Here is a 6,583-nt window from a genome sequence, read left to right as displayed (position 1 = left end):
ATTCTCCAAAGAGGCTATTTGGAAAGGGAACGGTGAAGGAAAGCACAAGAGAAAATGAACAGAACTGTTACTTCCCCACGTCTGAAGGGGATGGGTTACTGGAAGCCAGGAGGAGAGTGTGGTAAGAGCCACTTTTAGAGGAGTTTTTACCTTCAGGAGAAAGGACCCAAGAAGACCCACAGGGAGGTGACCAGGGAATGGCATACTTAGACTACACTCTCTTCTCTTCCTCCACTCTCCTGCTAGGGCTCCGCATTGGATAAACCCCTGCAGGAGCGAGTGAAACTGCCACCCAGGTCTGCCTCCCAGGGCACAGCCCACGGAGAGCTCTGAGGCAAGTGGCAGAAAACTAGCACAGGTGCAGTGCGTCTTGCAAAGCACCCAGCCTGTGCTGGCCCTGGGCTGGAAATGGGAAGAGAGGAGACCATAGCACTGCCCTCAAAGATCTTAGAGTCTGTGGAGGAGTCAGGCGGAGAGGGGGTGTTCCCTTGGCAAAGGACTCCATGAGCAGATGCAGGCCATGGGCGATGCTCCTGCAGAAGCTTTGAGGTTTGCCGCGTGTGCCTGGAAGGAGCGTGCCCACTTTGACATGCCTCGCCTCCTGTTGCCATTGACAACATGAAGGCAAACTCCTGGGGCCGGGCCTTTTTCCTTGAGATAACACATGTATAATTCTCTGTTATCAAATGATTATTAAAGAAAATCTAATTGAAAAAATAGAAAGAAGAAAAGAGAAATCATTTATCATCCTGTTCTCCAAAGACAACTGTGAACGGCTTGGTGGAACTCCTTCCAGTGGCTTTTCTCGGAGCTTTGCCTCTTTGGATGTGGTAAGAGTCAGATACGATTTTGAATTTTGAGATTTTGATTGAGCATTGTTGTAGTATTTTGCCATGTTATGATAAATCTTTGGCAAACATAGGTTTTGATGGCTGCATAATACTCTTGTATGAATGTTAGCACAGTTCATATTATAATTCTACTGTATGTATGTATGTATTTATTTATTTATTTATTTTTGAGATGGAGTCTTGCTTTGTCACCCAGGCTGGAATGCAGTGGCACAATCTCAGCTCACTGCAACCTCCACCTCCTGAGTTCAAGCTGTCCTCCCACCTCAGCCTCCTTGAATAGCTGGGACTACAGGCCTGCGCCACCATGCTGGGCTGATTTTTGCATTTTTTAGTAGAGACAGGGTTTCACCATGTTGGCCAGGCTGGTCTTGAACTCCTGACCTCAGGTGATCTGCCCACTTCGACCTCCCACGGTGCTGAGATTACAGGCGTGAGCCATCACGCCCAGCCTTCTTCTACTGTTTAAATGTTTAGGTTATATCCTGTTTCGTTAATATTAAATAATGCTATAATTAAAAACTTTGTGTATAAAGAATTTTTCCATGTTTCAGATTATTTATCCAGTAAGATGTCTCTAAAATAAAGCTACTAGAGGTTGAAGTACCTAGCCAAGGACCAGTCACAGAATAGACACAACTTGGTTGATAACTATTGCTGTTCAGTGGTGAGTGTTTATGTAAAGCTCTTCTGCAATTAAGAACTGCTCCAAAGACCTTCCTCTAGAACAGCGCTTGAATATACTGTGAGCCATGTAATTCTCAATGTTATAATAACCACATTTCAAAAAGCAGATGCAATTGAAATTAATTTTAATAATACCTTTTACTGGAGCTGGGCACGGTGGTTCACGTCTGTAATCCCAGCACTTTGGGAGGCCAAGGTGGGCAGATCACTTGAGCTCAAGAGTTTGCGATCAAGCTGAGCAACATGGCAAAACCTCATCTCTACAGACAAATACAAAAATTAGCCAAATAGGGTGGTGTGTGGCTGTAGTCCCAGTTACTCGGGAGACTGAGGTGAGAGAATCACTTGAGCCTGGGGGGTTAAGGCTGCAGTGAGCCAAGACTGCACCACCGCACCCCAGCCTGGGTGACAAAAGTAAGACGCTGTCTCAAAAATAATATTAAAACAAACATAAAAATACATTTTATTTAACCAATTATATCTAAAATATTATCATGTCAACATGTGATTGTATGTAATCAATATACAATTTATCAATGAGATAGTCTACATTTTTTTCCCCAGGTAACCTTTGAAATCCGATGTATAGATTTTATGCTTACAACACAACTCCATTCAAACCAGCCTCATTCTCAGTGTTCAGTGGCCACATGGGTGGCTGATAGCCACCGTGAACGGTGCAGGTCTAGAGCAAGGAACCCACCAGAGATATTTGCCACTGTTGGCATCTTCACCTAGCCCTGAAATCCAGCCACCTTTTAATGCCTCCCTGAGCCCCCTTACGGACGTTCTGGACTGAGGGTGGACCAGGTGGCCAGGCGTGACATGACTTCGGTAGCTGGACATTTTTACCAGTTGTCCTCATTCCTGCTTTGACCTTAGCCAATCACAGCCTCCCTCTATCCCAGCGTGCCTGGCACTGGTTCATTCAGAGACATTGCACACTTCCAGCATGGTAAGCCCTGGGCCTGACCCTAGAGATACAGGTGGACAAACAGAACTTTCTGGTAAAATTTAATTACAGAACTTGTCAATGTTTTTCGGGTCTAGTGGGGGAGACAGACTTTAATCAAATCATCGCACAAATACATACTTTCTAAATGTGGTAAGTGCTACAAGGGAAATGTACCTTTAAAGAGGCTAACACTGGGTCATGGCATGAGTGGCCCACCCTGAAGGCATTTAACAGAGATGGCCCAGCCCCTGGCCAGGCTGTCTTGGGGAACATTCACGTGAAAGATGAGAGTGAGATAAGAGGATCTCAGTTTCCTTCTGGTATCCAGGGTCCCTAAGCGACATTAACAGAGTTTCTAGGACAGACAGTAGCTCACCGGTTCCTTTGTCTGGGGCCCAGTTGATCAATTCCTGTTTGTCATCTCTAAAAAGTATTGCAGCCAGCTGGAACATAAAAGTAATGAGGAAACAGGCCGGGTGCGGTGGCCCATGCTTGTAATCCCAGCACTTTGGGAGGCCGAAGTGGGCGGGGGATCACCTGAGGTCAGGAGTTCAAGATTAGCCTCACCAACATGGCTAAAACCCGTCTCTACCAAAAATAAAAAATTAGCCTGGCATGGTGGCACACGCCTGTAATCCCAGCTACTTGGGAGGCTGAAGCAGGAGAATCACTTGAACCTGGAAGGTGGAGGTTACAATGAGCAGAGATCGTGCCACTGCACTCCAGCCTGGAGAGCAAGAGTGAAACTCTGTCTCAAAAACAAACAAACAAAAAAGTAATGAGGAAGCAAAGGGTGACTCATTCATTCATGCATGCATTCATTCATTCATTTGCTCCTGTGTTCATGCAGCAACTCTTAGTGAGTGCTCTGTGGGATGCCAGGCAGGCTCTGCACAGTCAGAATGGCAAAGCCAGCCTTCTCTCTGGCAGATTACACACTGCCAACCGAACACACTTTTCTGGGGGAACATATCCACTTAAAAGAGAGGAAAAATCAATGCTAATAGAACTCCTTATCTGGTTCCAAAAATGACATTGTCCATAGTGGCTGATGCTTTGAGCCCGTGGCTGCTCTGAAAGCATGAGCCCTGCATGGACACAATTTTGTAAGCTCCTCGAACCCGGCCAGATCAATCAATGAGAGGCTGCAACGTGGAGAGAGTCTGGGTTCCAGGGGCAAACTGTACCATTCCTCTTCTACCCTGAAACAGGACTGGGACCCTCCCTTCAACCTCCAGCCCCTGGGGACAGGGTAATTTCAGCTGCACCTGATGTACCCTATACATCACTGTCTTCTCCACCAGCTCTCAAATTAAACTCTGATGTATAAAGTTAAACAAAAATGAGATAAAATTTGGCAGAGGTTGAAGAGGGTCAAAGTAGTCCAAACACAAGGTAGACTATTGCTTCTTTTGATTTATGTTATTCTGTACACTTAGAAAAAATAAAATTATAAATCTCCCCGAGACTTTCTCATTGAGAATGAGGCATTGCTAATTTATTTTCAATAGACTCCAGGGTTTTCAGCTGGGAGGAGCACTATAGCTGTTGTCTGTAGTGAAGATGCCATGGTTCGACCTTGGACGTGGACTGTGATGATGTGAAAATATCCTGCAAAGTTAGCATCTGCAGGCAGTGGTGTTGAAAACCACCCTCCCTTACCTGGCTCATATCACAGACCACAGTGTCTTTCCTTCCTTATTTTCTTATTTAATCCTTGCAAACCCATAATGTGTGACACAGAATTCATTGTCCCCTTTTGGCAGTTGGGGAAACTGAGGCTTAAAGAAACCACGTGTCTTCGGTAAATATTAGCATGTCTAGTAAATGGCTGGGACACAGAAGTGAACAAGACCAGCACCCTCTCCTAGAGACTTTCTTCTAGTACAGGAGACAATAATCAAGTCAAATGACTAAATATAAAGGATGATTATGTGTAGAATTAATTGTGAGCAAATGGAAGTGGGAAAAGGGATAGAGAAAGAGGGGTATAGAAAGCCAAGGGAGGGCCTTAACAAGGGAATATTTAACAGTAAGATTTACTTTTTTTTTTTTTTTTTTTTTTTTGAGATAGGCTCTTGCTCTGTCACCCAGGCTGGAGTTCAGTGGTACTATCAAAACTCACTGCAGCCTCATTCCTGGGCTGAAACGATCCTCTCACCTCAGCCTCTCAAGTAGCTGGGATTGTAGGCACACACCCCCAGACCTGGCTTATTTTTTAATTTTTCGTAGAGATGGGATCTCACTATGTTGCCCAGGCTGGTCTTGAACTCCTGGCCTCAAAGGATCCTTCTACTTCAGCCTCCCAAAGCACTGGGATTACAGGCATAAGCCACCAAGCCTGGCCCAAGTTACACATTTTTAAAGGATGGTGAAGGCTGCTGTGTGTAGAACTAGCTCGGGGACAAGGACAACATCAGAGAGACCAGTTAGTCGGCTGTGCTCATTTTCTGGACAAGATATTGTGGTAAGTTGGGCCAGGTGGTGGCAGGAGTGGTGGGGTACAGAGCTTAGAACAATTTTGAAGATAAGGTGTCTCCAAGGGATCTGTTTTTGCTCCAGTGCTCTTTCCACAGCACATCACTTGCACCAGACTCTGCTGGTATCACTGCACCAGACTCTGCTGGTATCACTGCACCAGACTCTGGAGCAGGCCGCTTCTCTGGAGGAGGATAAAGACAGGAAGGCTATCTAGGGAGATAAGACAGCACCAGCAGGCATCAGGAGCTTCAGAGAGGAGGACCCCTAGTCCTGGCTGCGTATGTGCTTGTGTGTGTCACTTGCGATGTGCATAATCGTCTTCAGTCTTATTTTTTCCAGGTAACCGCAAAAGGTAATTTCCAGCTCATTTAGCTCTGTTCTTTCCCTAAGCTCCTCTAGTCTGGCTTTTGTCTCTGCCACGCCTACCAAAACCACTCTGCTCAAGGCCATGTTCAGTGTCTCCATTGCCTAGTGCAGGACCGTCAGAGCTGCTCTGGAACAGATATACCAGATGCATCAGTTTCCTGATAGAGCAGAATCTCATTGGGGGCTTGATGCCCCCACAGCCTGACACTCTGGGATGGATTTCTGCACAGAGGCAACCTCTGTGGGCAGAGGCCAGGATGAGGCTTATGTGGCTGTGAAGACCAGCCTTCGATCTGTTTTCTGATGCAACCACAGTGCTGCAGGCTCTGCTTCATCTTGGAGGTTTGATGGGTGCAAACATGAGGGGTTTCTGGGTAGAGCTGAGCCCTGGGCCCTCGAGTCTCCTCTGTCTGCCCAGCTGTATGAGGTTGGCAAAGTGCCAGCCAACCTCAGTGCAACCCTCACCAAGTTCTCAAGGAACAGCCTCTGAAGGTCCTTCCCTATGCTGAGTTCTAGGGAAGGAAAAGGAACTCAAGGAATAGAAGAGCTGATCTGACCAAGTCATACATTTCTTGGGGGCACAGGAGGACTACATCTCTCATGCTCACTTGCGATTCACTGTGGCCACTCAAATTAAGGTTTACCAGATGGAACATGAGCAGAAGTGATGTGTTCTCCCTCCAAGCCTAACCCATGAAAAACCTACTGGGAACACTCCCCCATGCTCTTTTCCATTCCATGAGCTGGATGCAGATGATGGCAAGGAACTAGTGTGAGGTGGAGCCATAAAACAGAGGGAGCTGGGATCCCTGAATGACCACATGGACATACACATACACCAACGACTGCTTTGTAAGCAAGAAATAAACATCTACTGTATGGAACCTTTGCGTGGAGGGTCTATTTATTACAGCAGCTTAGCTTATCCTGACTAACACAATCTCTGCTCTCAGGGAGTTTAAAATTGTTTCAAGGAGGCAAGATTCACTCATACAATTCTGGAATAATAGTAGGTGGCTCAGAAGAAGGGTGGGTTGTAAGGTTTGGACTTTCAGTTCAGAAGTCACAGACTGCAGGCCCTTGGGTATTAGACTCTCCCATTGAAGCCCTTTATCTGGAAAACTGGTAGACTGGGGAGAAGGCCCTTCTGGAAGGGGACACATTACAGTCAAGGGTTCAAAAGTAGGGCTTGAAGCAAGCAAAGATGAGATCAACAATGGTAATTCCTAGAAAGGGAAAAAAG

General features: G+C 46.1%; 1 long non-coding RNA gene across 1 annotated transcript; it reads left to right on the top strand.

Moving 5' to 3' along the window:
* Positions 1-4,765: 4,765 nt before the first annotated feature.
* LOC116271672 lies at positions 4,766-6,224 on the top strand. The gene is made up of 2 exons (XR_004180343.1): positions 4,766-5,252; positions 5,365-6,224. It is a non-coding gene; the product is annotated as an uncharacterized LOC116271672 (long non-coding RNA).
* Positions 6,225-6,583: the final 359 nt, after the last annotated feature.

Source organism: Papio anubis, chromosome 20 (assembly GCF_008728515.1).
Source record: "Papio anubis isolate 15944 chromosome 20, Panubis1.0, whole genome shotgun sequence".
Classification (NCBI taxonomy): Eukaryota; Metazoa; Chordata; class Mammalia; order Primates; family Cercopithecidae; genus Papio; species Papio anubis.
Note: the sequence above shows the minus strand (reverse complement) of the source record. Positions and strands in the feature narration are given on the sequence as shown.